General features: G+C 38.8%; 1 protein-coding gene across 1 annotated transcript in view; it reads left to right on the plus strand.

The window, feature by feature from the left end:
• The window catches only part of TBPL1 (TATA-box binding protein like 1), a 31,884-nt gene continuing 12,943 nt past the window's right edge, over positions 1-18,941 (plus strand). The window contains exon 1 of the mRNA XM_022557082.3: positions 1-312. The gene's annotated coding sequence lies outside the window, so the exon portion shown is untranslated. The remainder of the gene's footprint in view (positions 313-18,941) is intronic.

Below are 18,941 nucleotides of genomic sequence, written 5' to 3' on the forward strand. Positions count from 1 at the left end.
CTAGCGAGGAACCCAGGAGCGCCCTGTCCGGCGGCGCTCTAGCCTCCGCGCGCTGTCTCTGTGCTCCCCCGCGTCTCGTCTATTTATTGTCGCGGGGAAGCAGCGGCCGCCCTGTACCCGGAACAACAAAGCACGAAAGACTGAGCCTGAGCCTCGGGGGCTCCTAGCAACGGGCCGGGGCGGGAGTTCCATGGAGACTGGGGAGCGCGCCCGCCTCATCATTATCCTTGTCCTCCAGCTTATCCTTCGCGCCCGCCGCAACCGGCAGCAGCGCTGCCGCCGCGTCCTCTGCCGCCGCCCGCTCTTCCCACGGTAACCCTGTCGGCGACCCTGGGCGGGGGGAGCGCGGGCGACCGAGCTGCCTGAGTGCCGGGTGCGGGGCGACTTGGCGCGGGGCTGCGTGTGCGGAGCCGGGGCCGTGCTGCGGGTGGGGTGTGTGCGGGCGGATGCCTGAGGGAGAGGCGCTCAGATGTAGGAAATTGGTCCGGGGGCCGAGGGAGGGTCCACTTCCTAGGAGGACAGGGTGATGTTTGGGGGTCTCATCAGGGATAACGGGTTGGGGGTGGGGCGTCACTGCCTGGGAGCGTTATCCAGCGAGGTGTAGGATAAGAAAAGAGGTATTTTATTTTTCCTGTTAGCCACCACTGGGAAAGACAGGAGAAGGGAGATTCCCCATCCGTCTCTATGGAGCCCTCCCCCAGGGGAAGAGAAATCGTGCAAAGATGCTAGCGGGTCCGTTGCTTCCCAGAAAACTTCCAACGGCCTTTGCCGCGGCGGGCCGGCTCCCAAATAGCACCTTCGTCGGTTCCTGGTTCTGGCAATGCCAACAGCCTCGCTTTATGTTATTATTAGTAGTAGAATTAACCGAAATAGACTTGATGAAGAAGGATCTGGAACTGAGGAAGATAAAATGGATAGTAGGTAGGGCTAAGCAGGGTTGAGAGTCGGGATAAGCGCTTAATGATAGACAGTAGAAGCTCTAAAAGTAAATTTAATTGGGAATGACGGTTTTTAAACTCTCTCCTTCTGCCGAGATGTGCATCTGCGGGCTGTGTCAGTGTGCTCATTGCGATAGGATTCAGATGCAGCCAATCCACATCTGTGAGCTCTCTGACTGCATCTGTCACCTGCAGTTCCAGAGCGACACTGGCAGTTAACCAGCGTTAGGCTTGTGTATTTAGGGTTAAGAACAGTGCCTTAAAACTGGCTCAAGGAAAGAAACGGAAACAAGCTTGGTGTGATTATTGTGTGAAGAAATAATAACAGATTCCTTGGGGAAATGGGGAAAGAGAAATATGAGAAGGTTCAGCTATTCTAGTACAATCTGCATTCTCTTGGAAAGTTTGAGAAAATGGCAGTTCATTCAAATCGAGAAAGGATTTTTATCACTGTGGTTTAAAGAATTATTCGCAGTTGATATGTTAAATGCCAGTTTATGCTATCTCTTTAAGCCTTATGTCTCTAACTATTTAATGGTTTTATGCTTTCCGAAACCATTCTAGGTCAGTAAATGAGGTTTTCCTGTGGCGTGCTGAAACGGCCATGTATGCATACTACAGTAATACTATTTTTGTGTCCACTGGGAACAAAGCTCTTTATATAAAGCTGAAGATTAAAGATGAAAATAAAATTGATAAATAACAGAAGCAGTGATGTCAACCACGGTTTCTATTTGTTCCTTACCTTTTTCGCTAAGTCTGGCTTGTCTTAAGCAAATAGGTTTCATCCTTGTCCCCCAGCCCGCTTTTTTCGTAATGATATGCCGCTCTGTGCTCTTGATTGGTTGATGCCAGAACAGAGTTTTTGACTTTGGCATTTTCATGGAATTGAGGTGCAGCATCTCTTGTTACGGAATTTCATATATGTGCAAAGAGGTGGGCAGTTTCCTTTGACAAAGATGGGAAGTATAAACATTGGGAAACTTAAAATTGCATTTTAAACCTCTTAAGAAGAAAAACCTAATATTGTCATCTTTAGGTTAGTGAATCAAGGACTTTTTCTTAATCTCTTCATGTAGCTGTACTTCTGTGAATGTTGTTCTGGGGGGTGACCACACCTGAGGGTATTGGACGTTGAGTCCCAGGATTTTCTCAGTGTGTGTGAGACTTAGTGAGTTCTCTCAGTCTCAGGGCTGCCATCACACTCACTTTGTTTAGATTTTATTTGCTGTTGCCTCTATCCCTTACCCCTTCTGTGTTTGATGGGGGAAAGGATTTAAGCCCCGACTTCCACCTTTATTAACAATCCCTGCTTTCCCTGCTCTCTGCTCCAGCACTCCCAACGTTTTGTGTTGTCTTAGTTCCTCTCCTTACTTAATCACATCCCAATCAAAAGTGATTTTTTGTGATATTTGTATTATTTCTGTTTCTTATGGAATTTTCAACATATGTCCTTGGCCTGTATATCCTTTTCATTAATGTTACTTCGTCTGTTGCATTTTCCTTCTGTATCCCTCCCCTTATATGGAAAATGGAGTGATCATGTCAGATGCTCTGTATTTATTCTGAATACAACAGATAAGAGCCTTAAACCAAGAATCAAGACTGCATTGAAATAAGACACGTAAAAATATTTGAACGTTTAGGAATAAAAGGTGTTTCAGAAGTCCAAGTGGTAACACTGTAATTAGAGATGTAGTCAATTTTTTAAAAATAAAAGAGTATTGTAGAGCCTGCTGTGTGTTTTTAATTGAACCTTAGATTTTCATAATTTGTACTCTAAAATCCTTTTCTTAACATCCATCTTTTCTGATCATTTTGCATCTGAATACTTGACTGAAATTACACTTTTCCAAATTAGAGGGAACAATTTAAGTGAGTCCCACAGTTTTGTTTCATGTGGAAAATTGTCATGTCGAAATTTGTGTGGATGTATACATATATAGAATGTGCAGAGTTTGCTGTAAGGTAGAATGAATACATGCAAAATCTATAGCTGAATAGTTTTGGAGAGTGTTCTTTCTTAGCACGGGTGTGGCACAGTATTTAAAAATCAGCAAATATTGTGTAATCTAGTTGAGTGGTTATTAGTGCTGTTTTTAGGTGAGGAGGCCCGTAATTAACTGGTGATTGATTTCTTTCTGTTGCATCATAGACCATGTGATGAATTATTATTGCTATGAAAAATAAAGTGTAAATTGATTGTAGAATTGATAGTAGAATGTTTCCACAATGGCTCAACACCTGTAGTTCTTTGAAAATTTAGCTGTATTGTGACATTTGAATTAATAAATAAAGATTTCCTGAAATTTACACTCATGTTTGTTGTACCTTTAATATGTCTGATGCCACGGCAGGTATACAAAGCTGGATGGAAGTGTTTCTCTTCAGGTGCTTTTTGTGCACTTGTAGATAGCAGAGAAATGACATGCATAGATACTAAAACATGACAAACATAAATTTGAATTTTAAATCCTTTATTACATACTGCCTGGTGCTATAGTTATTGATGTATGGATTTCATCGTGCCTGCTAAATTAGAAGTTTCTTGGGCATCGGGACTGTAAGTCGCCATCATATTGTATGTTCATGTTGCATATGTGTGTATTTTGAAGATTAACATATTAATAAAAGGATGTATATATATTTCATTTCTTTCACTTCAGGGACTTATCTAGTGGATGAGGGGAACCTTTAGGCATCTAATCTAATTAGGAATCTAATTCCTGATGCCTAAAATTAACTTTTTATACTGGCTGCAAATTCTAAACAGCAAAATTTCTCAAACATGATTAGGGCTTTTTTTTTTTTTTTAACCAATTCAAATAATAAAAATAATGGTTTACTGCCTTGAGTTGATACAGTATGTGCTCTTGTTACATGACTGCCACTTCGGGTAATTTCAGAAGGGTGAAAGAATATATTTATCTGAGGTCTTTCCAGGCCACGTAGACAAATTTGATTTTTGTATTGTGACACAATTTATTTAGAAGAAAAATGGAGTGTATGTGTTTGTACAGTTGTGAAAAAGCAAGATTCCAGAAGTACGTCATTAGTGGAAAGGAATCAGGTCATATCAAAAATTGTACTTATCTGGTCTTATCTTGTGACTAAAGGGTGACAAAATTCACAATTTGGTTTAAATGGCTTGTTTTGTAATGGAAGGTGTGCTGCTGAGGATCCCATTAAATGCTAAAAAAACACAAGGTGAATTCTGGGACAGTTCAAATCAGCCTTCATGTGGGAGTCCATAATGAAGCTGTTTGAAATTTCACCAAAAAAATGCAGCACAAAACTTTGGCTGGCGATTTTGACCACGCAGTATTCATCCATCAAGAAAGAATACTGAAAATCAGATTGCATCTGAAGGAGTCTTCTCAGGACATGTGTGGATGACTCTTGGTACTATAATTGTGTTTACCATCATAGACTTCTGTCCATAGACCTTGATCCATGATACGTTTTTGTTTTTTAACTCACTAGGTGAGAACTCACATTTTGAAAGTCAGAATTTGTTTTTATTAACTAAATGGTTCCAGAGATCAGGCATTAACCTTTTTCCTTCTGATAAATTACAAGTATTTTCATTGTAAAACCAGTTTTTTTTGTTTGTTTTTGTTTGTTTTTTTGCGGTACGCGGGCCTCTCACTGTTGTGGCCTCTCCCGTTGTGGAGCACAGGCTCCGGACGCGCAGGCTCAGGGGCCATGGCTCACGGGACCAGCCGCTCCGCGGCATGTGGGATCCTCCCAGACCGGGGCACGAACCCGTGTCCCCTGCATCGTCAGGCGGACTCCCAACCACTGCGCCACCAGGGAAGCCCTGTAAAACCAGTTTTGATCAAAATCAGTTACGCTTTCTTGGGATTAGGGTTAGTATAGCGCTTAAGAGTATGGACTCTGGAGACAGGCTGCCTGTGTTCAGCGTGGTGGCGATGCTGCTTGTTGGTGTGGCCTTGAGCAAGTTTTTTCACTACCTTCGTTCCCCAGTTTCCTCATCTTCAAAATGGGGTTCATATAAGTACTACCTCATAGGGTTGCTGTGAAAAGTAAGTGTAAAGCACTTAGCACACTGTTCTGCGGAGTTAGCTGAAAAAGTACTAGCTGGTGCTTGACTCAGTGGTGTGAGGTGTAGTACATTAGAGGTGAACCATTAGACCACTCAGATGCTTTGTTTCTTTCCTTTGGAGGCTATTAAAACAGTGAAATTCTTTGTGATGCTGGCTGTTGGACTCATCTCTGCTGTTAGGTCTTGGGAGGGGGAAGCACTTTTGTTTTAATTTTGGATCATCACACAGACATCTGGTTATCACTTATGGCAGATGGATTCAGTAAAAAGAGACATCTCTGTTTCTTGGAAAAGGACGGCCAACAAAGCCCGGTCTGGCACCATGTTGCAGCTATTGAAATGCTATTTCCCTGTGGACTTCACTGCTTGTTTAGTTGTGTGGTACTTCTGAATAAAAGGAATAGACCCCAGTGGTTTCATTTAGCAGAATTAGCCCTTTTTTAGAAGACACTGTTTTTTACTTGCATAGCCTTAGGTGGTGGTAAACTTGAAACTTATTGGTGTCATTATCACTTGGGTTTTCTGTGTCACTATAAATGTGCTCTACATAGTAGCTTTCTTGTAATTTTAGAGGTAGCTGAAACTACTGCTGTGCTCCAATAATTCAAGTGGCTCAGGAATGACTGCATACGATTGCAAGATTATTTGTTTATGGTAAGGCTGACACCAAATACTGAGGCTGCCTAGTAGGGGATAACCTGATCATTATAGCTTTGTTTATTAGGCTGCTATTGAAATGGCTAACTTTTTAATGTTAAATCCAAATGTTTTAGTTTAGTTGTGTGGACCTTTGAAACTGTTGACTAGAAAATAAATATTTCTCTTAAGTACAATGTATCACAAACTGTTCTTTCCTATATTGGCTAATATGTAGGTCTTGGTTTTTAGTTGAAATAATATTTTTTATAAAACATACAGAAGTTTATATAAAACATTATTAAAAGTATGTTTTGCTTTAAATATACAGGGATAAAGTTTTATAATTCTTTCTTCTATATTGTGCAGCTTTTTAGTTGGTTTTTATAACCACCCCGCCAAGAAGATTGGCAAATATGCTTGTATTTAGAGGCATGACTTCTGTTTTCCTGATTGAAGAGAGTGACATTTAGTTGATACTGTTGATTTCATTGCGTACTAATAACTACATTGGCCAGAATAGATGAGGTATTGATATAATATTGTTAACATAATTCCTGTAGCCATCATGGATTCTGGGTCTAAAAAAATATTGAGATAAGCAAGGAAATGATCATGGCTGTTTCACATATATACTCGCACATGTATATATCCTTTAATTTTAGATATTCTGAGGACTGTATTGGGAGATTTTTAGGACAGCAGGTCTCCAAAGTGTCAATACTGTTGCCCAGAATAAAACCTGGGTGTTTTATTCTGTCTAATACATTGTTAACGTTTCCCCGGTGTTCTTAACACCACCCTTTTTCAGGGACAGGTGTTGCCATCTTTCAGATAAGAAGATAATAAAATCAGTGTGTAACCCAAAAGTGCAAATCTGAAGATGGGCATTTGGTTTATGAGTATGGCCAACACTTATAGACCGTATCATTGTTTGAACCTCTGTTAAGATTCACGATGAACCTGCAGCTTATGTGGAGCAAGAACCTCTCCGTTCTTTTTAATTTGCCAGATACTTTTGTTGAACCACAAACCCTTTTATCTTTCACCTGCTTATGGCTGCAGTGAACCTCTTGGGCATCTCCAGTTTCTTGTATGTATGTGCAACCTAGTGAGGTTGTAATGAGCAACCGTTAATTGCTCATGGGTTGACCACATCCCAGGACGTGGCAGGTTAGGGTGGTGGTAGGAGCCACAGCCATGTTGAAGGCACAGTCACCAGTTCATTAGATCTTCCTCAACACCAACCTGGTGTGCTCATCTCAAAGGTCCACCAGATTGCTTAACTCAGTTCTCTCCTCTTTTTTGTTGTTGGTGGGGGAGGACCTGAAGTAAGGGATGTGATGTGGCTCAACAGTTCACAACTGATAAAAAACTCTATGAATAACACTTTTTCCATTATCTCAGCAGCATATTGATAATGTAAATCTTTAGAGAAAACCTTTGGCTGGCCAGTAATCTTGAAAATTCTGCTTCAATGCATAGTGTAAACCTACTTAGGTGATAGTTTAATTTGTCTGTACATTAAGAATGTGTGCCTTTTAGTTACTCTTTGTAGGCTTTTTGTTTAGGGCCTGTTAAATTAGAAGAGTTTCAGATGTCTGAAACTATATTCTTAACTTAATTTGTCTGTATTGTATCCTTACTCTCACTTTGTAAAGAGAGGAATAATGGCTTTATTATCACACCCTGTTTAAAGGATGGTTGTTATGCTGAAGGTAACTGACAGGGTAGCTAGTCTATAACCAGCTTTCATGGAATAAACTTAGGATATGGATGAGTTAGGACCCTTGGGGCTGAAATGGAGAGTGTAGCTTAGGAAAGGGGAAAGAGAATATATACCAAAAGTGCTAAGGGTCTGTATGTGTGTTTTAACCAAAATTATTCTTTCCTTACATCAGAACTGTATTATATTTCTGTATTTGTGAAAACTCCTAGAACACAGTTGCCCTTTAGGACTTGGGGGTCTGAACTAAAACCGGTCTATTGAGTTGATGACCAAGTGCCAGCCGCTAAGCCACATTCTAAAGACACACATTTATATTAAATTGTTCTCTTTAAGGAGCATGGTGCCTACAGTCTAGTAGAGTGGACAGTTATAATACAGTCAGTACCCTTACATTTGTTGGGCCCTCACTTGGGGTCTCTTCTGTCAGTGTTGCATGTGGCTGGCTCCTCCTTAGCCTTTCAGATCTCATTTTAAGAATAATTTCTCATCTCTGAGGAAGTTAAGGGACCTTCCTGGATCACTCTAGAGTTTCTCTTTATAACATAGATCACATTCTCTAATTATTTTCATGGCTTGTCCTTTTTCATTGTCTGTTTCTTCCACTGGAATACAACTGCCATGAGGGTTTCTTACCTGACTTTTGTTCTGAGCTGCATTCCCAGTGTCTAGCCGTAGTGCTTGGTTCACATCCATTGCATGCTAATGAATACAGTTGTGAGTAAGAGTTTGTTAGTTGAAGGAGTGGGGAAGGGGCATCCTAGGCAGATATAAAATCAGGAAAGGATCAGCTGTTGCAAGAGGAGTGGTAAAAAGTTGTGAAACCGCTAAGGTGCGTTGGAAGTGGAAGATTAGGTTATAAAACTTAATTTGGAGACATGAAACTCACTGCATTCCAAGCTGTCTATGTAAGAGAGCCAAGAGATATTTATTTAAGCAGGGGTGTGGCACAGTTAGGAAGACAATTCTGGTAGCTTATTTGGTAGATGGACTAAATTGTGGAGACTGCAAGCAGAGAATTCCACTAGAAGGCTGTAGCCTTAATGGCGCGTGAAAGCCTCATATAAAGCACTGATGCTTGGGATGCAGAAAAGAAGCTAGACGAGAAGCTAACTGAGTGTAGGAGAAAAAGAAGAAATGAAGGATGATTCTGAAATGTCTGATTCAGGTTTGAGAGTGTTGGGTGGTGGCTCCATTAAATAAAATTAAGAATCCGGAGACAGCAAGTATTTCTGAGGGGATTAATTATTAGTGTTGGATGTGTTGGTTTACCTTAATGAATATGCCTAACAGACAGGAATATGGTTTCAAATCTCTGATAGGTCAGGATTGAAGTAAGAGCCATAAATTTATGGGTAGCAGTTGAAGCCTGGAAAGCTTAAATTAGAAAGGGATTTAAGGCAGTTGTTTATAACCTTCAAGGATCTTAAACTCATTTGAGAATCTGAAGAAAATAATGGCCTCCTCAGATGTACATCCAAATTTGTGTGGATATGATTTCAAGGGGGTTTGCACCTCTGGAACCAATTGTTGAGCTCTTCAGGGACTGTCGTGGACTTCCCTGAAGAATTTATGACATAAGAGGCAGACAGAGCAGTATTTGAGATGGGGAGAACCTAGGAAAGGTGCCTCAGAAGCCCAGGATAGGGGATGGTGAGGAAGAATCGGGGGAATCAGAGGTTCCCAGGGCTTTATGCTCTGGAGAGGTCCAGTAGGAGGGAGTGTCAGCTGTGACATTGGATTCAGCAATGAGCAGTTCATTTGTAACATTTCATCCCGTGCAGAGGCAGAAGGCAGATTGTGACCGTTTAATGCACGAATCCAAGTTAAGGAAACAATGCATGGGAAAGAGTGCAGAAGTCTTGATGTTCTGTATGATAAACAGTCCTGATATGAGAACATAACCCATTTTAAGGACCTGCTGAAAGGGAAATTCCATTATTTTGTTGACCTGTTGTGGCGTTTCAGCCCAGTGGTTCTCAACTGACTGCCCCATTAGAAACAACTTGGAAATGTTTTTAAAATCAGGGCCCTACAAAGGTTAGTTAATCAATATCTTTGGGGCTTGTACCTCTTTATAGCTTTTATTTTGTTTGTTCTGTTTCGGGTTTTTCTTAAAAGTTAAGAACCAATGTTCCCATCAGAAAACCTCCTTATCGCTCTTTTTATGCATCTGTGTTAGAATACTTTCTTTAATTGTACGTTATTATCAATTACTCAGTTTACTGTTGTGCTAGGTTTAAATCAGTGCCCTTTAGTCCTTCTCACAGACCTTAGTTTCCAATTTAAAAAATTTTGTGGCTTTCTTCTGATCTTCAACCAAGTTCTACATATTTATCTTTTTTGAGTGATACAGCCCTCAATCAGTGAAAGATCTGCCCATTTCTGAGTAAGACAGGAAATTCTTAATGGTGCTTACATGTGGAAAGAGTATTCATTCTGCAGTCCCTTTTGCTTTTATTTAAGTATGTTACATTTTTTACTAAATAGTAAAAACTATTTTTTAACTAGAAAAGTTTGAACTCTGTACACTATTTTCCAAGTAGCTAATTTCATAATCTTACCTTCCTTTTTTTAAAAAATGGCAGTCATACGTGACCTAGACCTTAAACAGGTTGTCTCCATTAGAGCAGACATTTTATATGAAGGGTAAACTATAAAATCAGTTGAAAGGAAACTGTCAAAATAGGAAATTCCACCTGTTGTGTTTTCAACTTGCAGTGCTTTCTCTGGATTAAATTCTTTTTTTTTTTTTGCGGTACGCGGGCCTCTCACTGTTGCGGCCTCTCCCGTTGCGGAGCACAGGCTCCGGACGCACAGGCTCAGCGGCCATGGCTCACGGGCCCAGCCGCTCCGCGGCATGTGGGATCTTCCCGGACCGGGGCACGAACCCGTGTCCCCTGCATCGGCAGGCGGACTCCCAACCACTGCGCCACCAGGGAAGCCCTGGATTAAATTCTTGATGAGCTGTCAGCAGTTCAAGTTTGAATCCTGTGTTCATACCCTTGAAATAAAAATCAGATTATGGAAAACATTGAACTTTATGCATGCCATCCTTGACACCAACCACAAGCTGAAAGAGGGTTTATTCCGTTTTTTTAGCAACCTAATTAATTAATATTTTTACTTGCGAAGAAAATGATAATCTTTAAAAAATTCTGTTGTGTTATTAGCATCAGCTTAATGGCTAGAGTAGTCTCACAAATTGTAGTTGCTTATTATGGGTAACTTAGGGCAAATATTAAGATTCTCTGTAAAGAGACAAACCTCCTCGTTTTTTAAATAATAGCTCATAATATGGGAAAATAGGGATGCATGTAAGACCTTCTGGGAAGAACTGAGGCCTTACACTTAAAATGATAAATTTACACTTTAAATGAAATGAACAGATGAATGGTTTTGTTGCACTTTAATATTCAGTTTTCCTGTTTTTGCAGGTAGCTAGCTAAGTAAATGTTGGCAAAATGTCTGTTTTGTAATTTGTAGTAGACTTGGTCAGACTCTTCTCCCCGTCTCTTCTCTCTCCTTCTCCTCCAGACTCCCAACTCCCCACCCCCCAAAAAACCCACACAATCAACAACTACTTTTTGTTTTGGTTTGAAACGGTTTTGTTATTGTTGTTTTAATTCACTGTTAAATTTAGTTGTTTTTTAAATACTGATTTCATTTACCAGATACATCAAAATTGTATTCTTTATTTTTACCCTTGCTTTTAGCCCTGAAGCAACATGATCTGTTTTTGTGTTCCAAAGCTGGAGAACCACAATGAATAGCTGGAAATCCTTTCCATTTTTGAACATTTCTCTATCCGTGGAAGATGAAGAAAGGAGATAATTATAGTAACAATAAGAATAGCTAAATTTGAATGCTTACCGTGTACAAGTACTATGCTAAATGCTCTGCATGAAATTTTAGTTTTCCCAACACTTGGCACTAGGTGCTGTTATCTGCCTTATCCTACAGATGTGGACATTGAGGCACAAAGGCGTTAAATAACTTCCCCAAGGTCGCACGACTGATAAGTGGTAGAGTCTGGATTTAACCCAAGTAATCTGCTCCAGAGCCTGCGCTCTTAAAACTTGTGTTTGTGTGTGCATGTGTAGAGATGCTGCTTTTTAATAATCTCAAGCTAACAGTTAACCTCTCATAGACACTTTATTGAATGTGTCTCATGCCTTGGGAACTATTCCAAGACTTGGGTACAAAAATAAGTAAGAATTGATCACGCGTCCAAGGAGCTTATTGTCTACCAAGGAGACAGAAATACAAAATTTCACTATAGTGTGGGAAAGTGCTGTGTAGTAGTACAACTAGCAGCATGGCCATGAGACTCGGAGCATTCATCATGGTAATGGATGCTCTGGCTCAGTCTTGGAGATCAGATGTCTTAGTTCCTTTGATTTCTTATTTTACCCATCATGGTTTTAATTACCTTCTGTATGAGGGTTTCCAAGTTTTCACCTCCAGTCTAGACCTAGGCCTGTCCTGAGCAGTGGCTCTTATCTGATTGTCTGTATCTCCTCTTGGATGTCTCACGAGTTCCTTCAAGTTAACATGTCCAAAACAGAATCCTTACCCCTCCTCCTTTTCCCATCTCCCCTTGCAAACCTGCTCTCCCTTCAGTGTTCCTGTCCCAGTAGATAGTATCTTAGGCCACAAACCTAGAGTCATCCTCCATCTCCCTTTTCCTCTTTCCCATATCAGTCACGAAGCTCTGTTCACTCTGCCTCCCAAAAATGTCTCTCTTCAATCTACTTCTTTCCGTCTTCATCCACCCTGCTCCCACGACTGTCCTCTCTCACCAGGACTGCCACACTAGACCCTGAGTTTTCTGCCTGTTCTAACCTTGCAGTCCATTCTCCTGTTACAGAAATGGCAGTGATAGATTTTCTTGAAAAGCAAATACATTATGTCATTTCTTGCTTCTCTTTAGCCCACCATTATCTTGGGATAAACATGAAAATCCTTAACTTGGCCTAGAAGGCATAATTTAACCCCTCCCTGCATCTCCAGCCAGGTCTCATGCCACTTTCCGTCTTCCCACTGTAGCCAGGCTGACCCTTCTTCACATCTGAACACTTCACACTGCTCACTCACCTCAGAGCTGAGAATACCAGCTGTTCCCTCTGCCAAGTCTTGGTCACTGCTGGACCCCCATCTGCTGGGACTGGGCCTGATGCTTAGATTTCCGTTTCATTGTTATAGAATTGATTGAATGAAGGTGATGCTGAGCTATAGAACAAGTAGGAATGAGCTAGGTATAGAAATCGGGATTGATCATTTTTAGCAAGAGGAATAGCATAAGCAAGCAAAAGGCTGATATTTCTTTACATATAAGAGCTTTTTATAAATCAGTAGGATATCTCAGAAGGAAAATGAACAAAGGATATGAGGCAATTAACATAGAATAAATATAAGTATTCATATTTGAAAAGTTCACCTTCATTAGTATTCAAGGAAAATCAATTCAATATTGCTATTTTTCTTATCTCAGGTTGTCAAAGGTTTTTATAAAATCCTTTGTTGACTAGATACAACACCATATGCATATGACCTCAAACTTGTTTAATATGCACAGATAAATATATGGATTTAGCAGCCTCAAAACATATAATCTTAACCTTGTTTAATATGCACAGATAAATATATGGATTTAGCAGGCTCATATGCCTACGTGAGCATAGAAAAACAGCAGTAATTATCACTGTGGTGAGATTATGGATGACTTTTTTTTTCTTTAAGTATTTCTTATGTAATCAGAAAATGACATGCCATCTTTTAAAATCATATATTAAATCATATATTAAGACCGTGTAATGGAAATACTAAGAAATCTATCCAAAATAAATTTTGCTTTTACATAATAAGGAATCTGTATGCCAGATTTCTCATCTTTGAGTGTGAATCGCCAGATTTCAAGTTGTATTCAGTAAAATACTTTATTAGTTAAAATTAATATTAATGTTAGCATTGACTAATGTGACAACACTTTAATAGAGCATATTATAATTTGTGAGGTGCTCATTAATCCCTCAAATCAATCATATGGTGAGTAAATAGTGTTGTTTGTATTTTGCAAATAAGGGGAGAAGCAGTTTAGAGTCAGCCCCTAGTCACATAGCATCCATTAGACATCCAAGATTTCTTACTTTACAGATACATATTAGTACTTATTAAAATAGTGAAATTTGGGCTTCCCTGGTGGCGCAGTGGTTGAGAGTCCGCCTGCCGATGCAGGGGACACGGATTCGTGCCCCGGTCCGGGAAGATCCCACATGCCGCAGAGCGGCTGGGCCCATAAGCCATGGCCGCTGAGCCTGCGCGTCCAGAGCCTGTGCTCCGCAACGGGAGAGGCCACAACAGTGAGAGGCCCGCGTACCACAAAAAAAAAAAAAAAAAAAATAGTGAAATTCTTAAGCAGGCTACTGTTTAAGCATTATTAGTATGGGGTAAGTATTGATTATGTATTCTTAAACTGCAAAATACTTTTTTATACTGGAACTTTTTCATGGCAGTGTAAACCATTGAGTTATCTTTCCTTAAGCAGTCATTTTCAGAAAATCAGCATCATTTAAATCTTCCTCCACCACCTTTTAGGCATCATTACAAATATGTTCATTGATTAAAACATATTAATATACTCCTCTTTACTATTTTTTTTTAATAGATAGTTGCTGGCAACCCTCAGAGTTGCTTAAAAAACAGTATCTTTCTCTGTAATAACCTATATGGGAAAAGAATCTGAAAAGGAATAGATATACGTAAAAACTAAACTAACTAAACAACAAACTAAATCACTTTGCTGTACCTCTGAAACTAACACAACATTGTAAATCAACTATGCTCCAGTGTAAAAGAAAAAATAAAATAAAAACAGTATCTTTGTAATTCTCTTAATGTAGATTTTTAAAAATTGTAATAACCACTTTGCTACCAGTCTTCAGAATTGGTATTTAGATTAAGTCAGAGATAGAAGGTGGAGACATATGTAATGAAGATAGTTTAACTTTCTGTTTAACTTAATGCAGTGATGGTTTTGTACATCAAATACTTTTGCTTTTATTTAAGCATTTAACAGTTTTATATGAGTGGTATACTACATAACCCTTTCCTTTGGAATATACAAGGGTTTTTGTGCCCAGGCATACTGTTAATAAAACTTTCTTTCTTCATGTGGCTAGACCACAAAAATGCCAACCCCAAGGACTGTTGGTATAAAGTATAAGCTGTTGGGCCGTGCAGAGAAATGTCTTCATGATACGATGTCACCATGCCAAACAAAGAATTTGCAATTTGGTCATCTGCCTCCGCCGTTGCCCCTCGGTGCATCTTTCTCCCTTTACTGCCCGTTTGAACACGAATGCTTGTTGAAGGGAAGGTGGGAAGTTCAGAATTGGGATGTTAATTTAACTAACCTAACATAATAGTTCTAGAATGAAAATTGAAATTTAGTATGTAATTCTAGTATGAAATTTAGTATGTAAATTTGTCTATAGTATGTCTTCATGCAAGATGTTGGAATCCTGGGATTTGAGAATTAGATGGCATCTTAGAAACCATCTAGTGGCATCTTCTACCTAATAAGAGAATCATTCTATAACATTCCTAACTTGGTTAAGTATTTTGCCCTACCTCCCCTTTTTTGGGACACTTACCTTCTGTTGAGGCTTCTGCTTTGCAGGTATTTGCTTTTTGGTGTGGCTTTATGAGGCCTGCTTCCGTGCGACTTCATTTGGATCTTTCAGTTTCCTTTTTATTCAGACATTTGAGAGCAACTGCTATCTTTCCTTTCTTGTGCTAAATGTCCTGAGACTTTCCTCATACAACTATTTTTATATCTCATGCCATCCTACTTCCCTCTGGATATCTGGATATCAGTGCCCTCTTTAAATGATAAGGTCAGGATATTCTAGATGTTTTAGTAGCAAAGAGGCTAGTAATTCCTTTGCTCTGAATAGTCCTTTCTAACCTAGTTTTTCTTTTTTTTGTAAGTAATATAATTAAAATCCATGTTGTCTTAGTGTGACTTACTGTAAGGAAATTCTTTTTTTCTTTTAAAACAGCCTTTAAAAATTATTGTGGAAATTTTTAGACAGAAATGTCGGGAGAGTAGTGTAACGAATACACATATATCCTATCACCTAGATTTAATCATTAGTAAGAGATGAGGCAGTAGTATGGTACTTTTTTGTCTTAAAATAAAATTATACCTACTATCCAGATTCATTCTGTACCTCAGAATAGATTGTCCAAATTTGTTTGGTTCCTGTGGTAAGATTCCAGATAATGAGGGACTCATCTGAAACTTTATCCAAATCTATTTGTTACCGAGTTCAGACAGTGGAAGATTCCTGTATCTTAAATTACAGACATGGCATTTCCCCCGTGAATATTTCAATATGCATGTCTGAAAAATAAGCATAATTGTCTACATGACCACTCTATTATTTCACCTGACAGAATTAACAGTAATTCCCTAATGTCATCTATCATACTCAAATTTCCTCTTATAACTGTTTTGTTCAAACCAGGAACCAATCAAGGACCATGATATACAGATGTTTTATTCACTTTATTTATTTTTTTATTGGAGTATAATTGCTTTACAACGTCGTGTTAGTTTCTGCTGTACAATGAAGTGAATCAGGTATATGTTTACATATATCCCCCCCTCTTGGACCTCCCTCCCACCCCCGCCTCCCACCCATCTAGGTCATCACAGAGCACCAAGCTGAGCTCCCTGTGCTATACAGCAGGTTCCCACTAGCTATCTGTTTACACATGGTAATGTATTTGTGTCAAACCTAATCTTCCAGTTCATCCCACCCTCCCCTTCCCCCCCGCCCAGTGCCCACACATCCATTCTCTATGCCTGCGTTTCTGTTCCTGCCCTGCAGATCCGTTCATCTGTACCATTTCTCTATATACCACATATATGTGTTAATACACAGTATTTGTTTTTCTCTTTCTGACTTACTTCACTCTGTATGACAGACTCTAGGTAAAAATGTGAGCTTTACATTTATTAGCACTAAATTTTATTTTATCGCTGTCGCCCCATTGCACTAGTGTAGGGATCTGCACACTTTTTCTTAAAGGACCAGATAGTAACTATTTTAGGCTTATAGGTCATTTGGTTTTTGTCACAACTACTCAGCTCTGCCACAGAGTCATTATGTAAACACATGAGCATGGCTGTGTTTCAGTATGACTTTTTTTTTTTTTTTTAACAAATCAGGCCCTGGCCCATTGGTTGTAGTTTGCTGACCCCGGCCTAACCTCTTATGATCTCTGTTTTTTTCTGTTAATGTGACTGTTCTCAAGTTTTGTGTCAATTCACTAAATCATACTATCTGGTTGCGATATTCTACTACCTGTGAATTCATTAAACAGTTATAGGCTACCATTTAGTGAACACATGCTGTATGCTGTGTACTTGACATAAATAATCATATTTAATGCTTAAAAGCACCCGGGGAGATGCAGTGATGTTATCGCCGATTTTCAGAAGAAAAAATTAAGACTTAGAAAGAGGTCAGGTAACTTACCCAGTATCACACACCTAAATGTAAACACTAAGTCACCCTACCCTTTTGTAAGGTTTATGCTGTACTGTTAAACAGATATGAAAGAAGACCCTCTTTCTAAAAGGCTTTTGTCCATCTTAGTCCTGGGCATGTGTTGAGAGACGATCAAGTAATCTGTTGGGATCAGGAACACAAAATGTCTCTTTCCTAAGCTGCTGTTTTGGGGGCTTTATAAAGAATACGAGGTTAGTTTGGATGGCGTACCTTATTTGTAGAAGAATGATCTCTAGGACACCACCTGGGTTCACACTGTGTTTGCAGTTGTACTATATCCAGTCTTTCCCTCCTTCTGCCATTTCTCAAATCATGGACAGTAGTTCCGTGGTTAAACCTTTGAGGACCCACACCCACAGTATCCTCAGATGCAACTTGAGTACACTTAAAAGTAGCTGGAATCTACTTTTCTGTATTCTCATGTTTATTTTATTCTTTTGGCTTTTAGTTAGATTTTTAGGGTTACTTTTGCATTGTTTTTATAACAGTGTTTATTGTGCCCTTTTAGTTTAAAATGTCTTTCCTGGTGTGGAAAATTTTAAATGTAGTAGTCTCGGATGTAATTTGTCTTAAAAACCAGGAGGTGGCGATGTTTTCCAGGTGATGCTTTAAGGTTGTAATTGGAATACCACTGGACAGAGGATCTAACTTGTCCATAAAAGTCAGTGAGCAGGGAAGAAGCTGTTTCAACTTCAATAATGCATTTTAATACAGTGCTAGAAATATGTTATTTCTTGAAGTAGGACAGCTTCAGTTTTCAACTTTGCTTTTTATTAGAAGGAAATATTTGACAAGCACATGTTAGGCATTTACTTGAGAAACAGGACAAAACACATTATTAAACCATGTCTTAATATTAGGCCTTGGGCAGTGGGGAAATTACCAAAGTCACTCTGTTGCCAATTCTCTGAATAGAATAATTGTTAACATTTTGGCATTTTTAGTACATACAGAGATATATAAACCAAAATGAACTCTGTCAAACATATATTTATTTTTTACATTATGAACCTCCGTCTACATCCATGTAGTTGTAATTTATAAAGTCTGTTCAGTAGTCTGTTATATGAGACTGCTATACTTTATTTAACCAATCCCTTCCAGATGGGCACGTAGGTTTCTGTTATTAACAGAATTGCAGTGTATATAATCTTATTTATACTTTGCTCAGTTGAATAATTTCTCAAGATGCATTCTTAATGGTTGACTGCAATTCATCATATACACATATTTTTAATTATTTGAATACACACTGCCAGATTATCTCCTGTAGAAATTGTTCCAAATTAGAAGAGAATGCTGGTTTACTTACATCTTCATCAGCAGTGTTTGATGCTTACCAGTATAAATAGTGGTATCTCATTCTTTTAAGTTAGCACTTCCTCATTACCAGTAAATTTAAAAACTATATATGTCTAAAGGCAAAGAATTTCTAAATAAATAGCTAATTAGTCTAAGAAAAATAATAATGGAAATGTAAATATTGTTAGAATCAAGGGATAATGGAAACATAATATATCCAACTTCAGATGTACCGAAAGCACTTGGTTATAATCGCCTTAAATGTTCATACGAGAATAGAGAAAAAGTTCAAAACTGAAGTATTAAGCATCCAACTTACTTTCTAATATAAGAAATTAGGAAAAAAATAGATCTGTAGAAGGAAGGAAATAATGAGCATAAGGCAAAAAATTTAATAAAGAGGATCAACTAACTGCCAATAATTTGTTCTTTGAAGAAACAAAAAATAGAAAGACTTTTCAGCAAGATTGATGATAGGAAAAAAAGCAGGGATAAATGATACTATGATGAAAAAGAGATAAGTGTACTAAAGTTGAGTTTTTAAAATTTGTAAGAAAACCATGAAAAATTGTATGCCATAAAATTTTTAATTTTAGAAGAAATGCAAAATGCCCCAAGAAAATGTAATTTAGGAAAACTGATTAAAGAAGAAATAGAAGACATCAAATGTCTTAAAACTCTTAAATTGAATT

The sequence above is a fragment of the Delphinapterus leucas genome, chromosome 12 (assembly GCF_059928025.1).
Source record: "Delphinapterus leucas isolate spDelLeu-1000000601 "Yukka" chromosome 12, BTC_Dleu_Yukka2, whole genome shotgun sequence".
NCBI classification, from domain to species: Eukaryota; Metazoa; Chordata; class Mammalia; order Artiodactyla; family Monodontidae; genus Delphinapterus; species Delphinapterus leucas.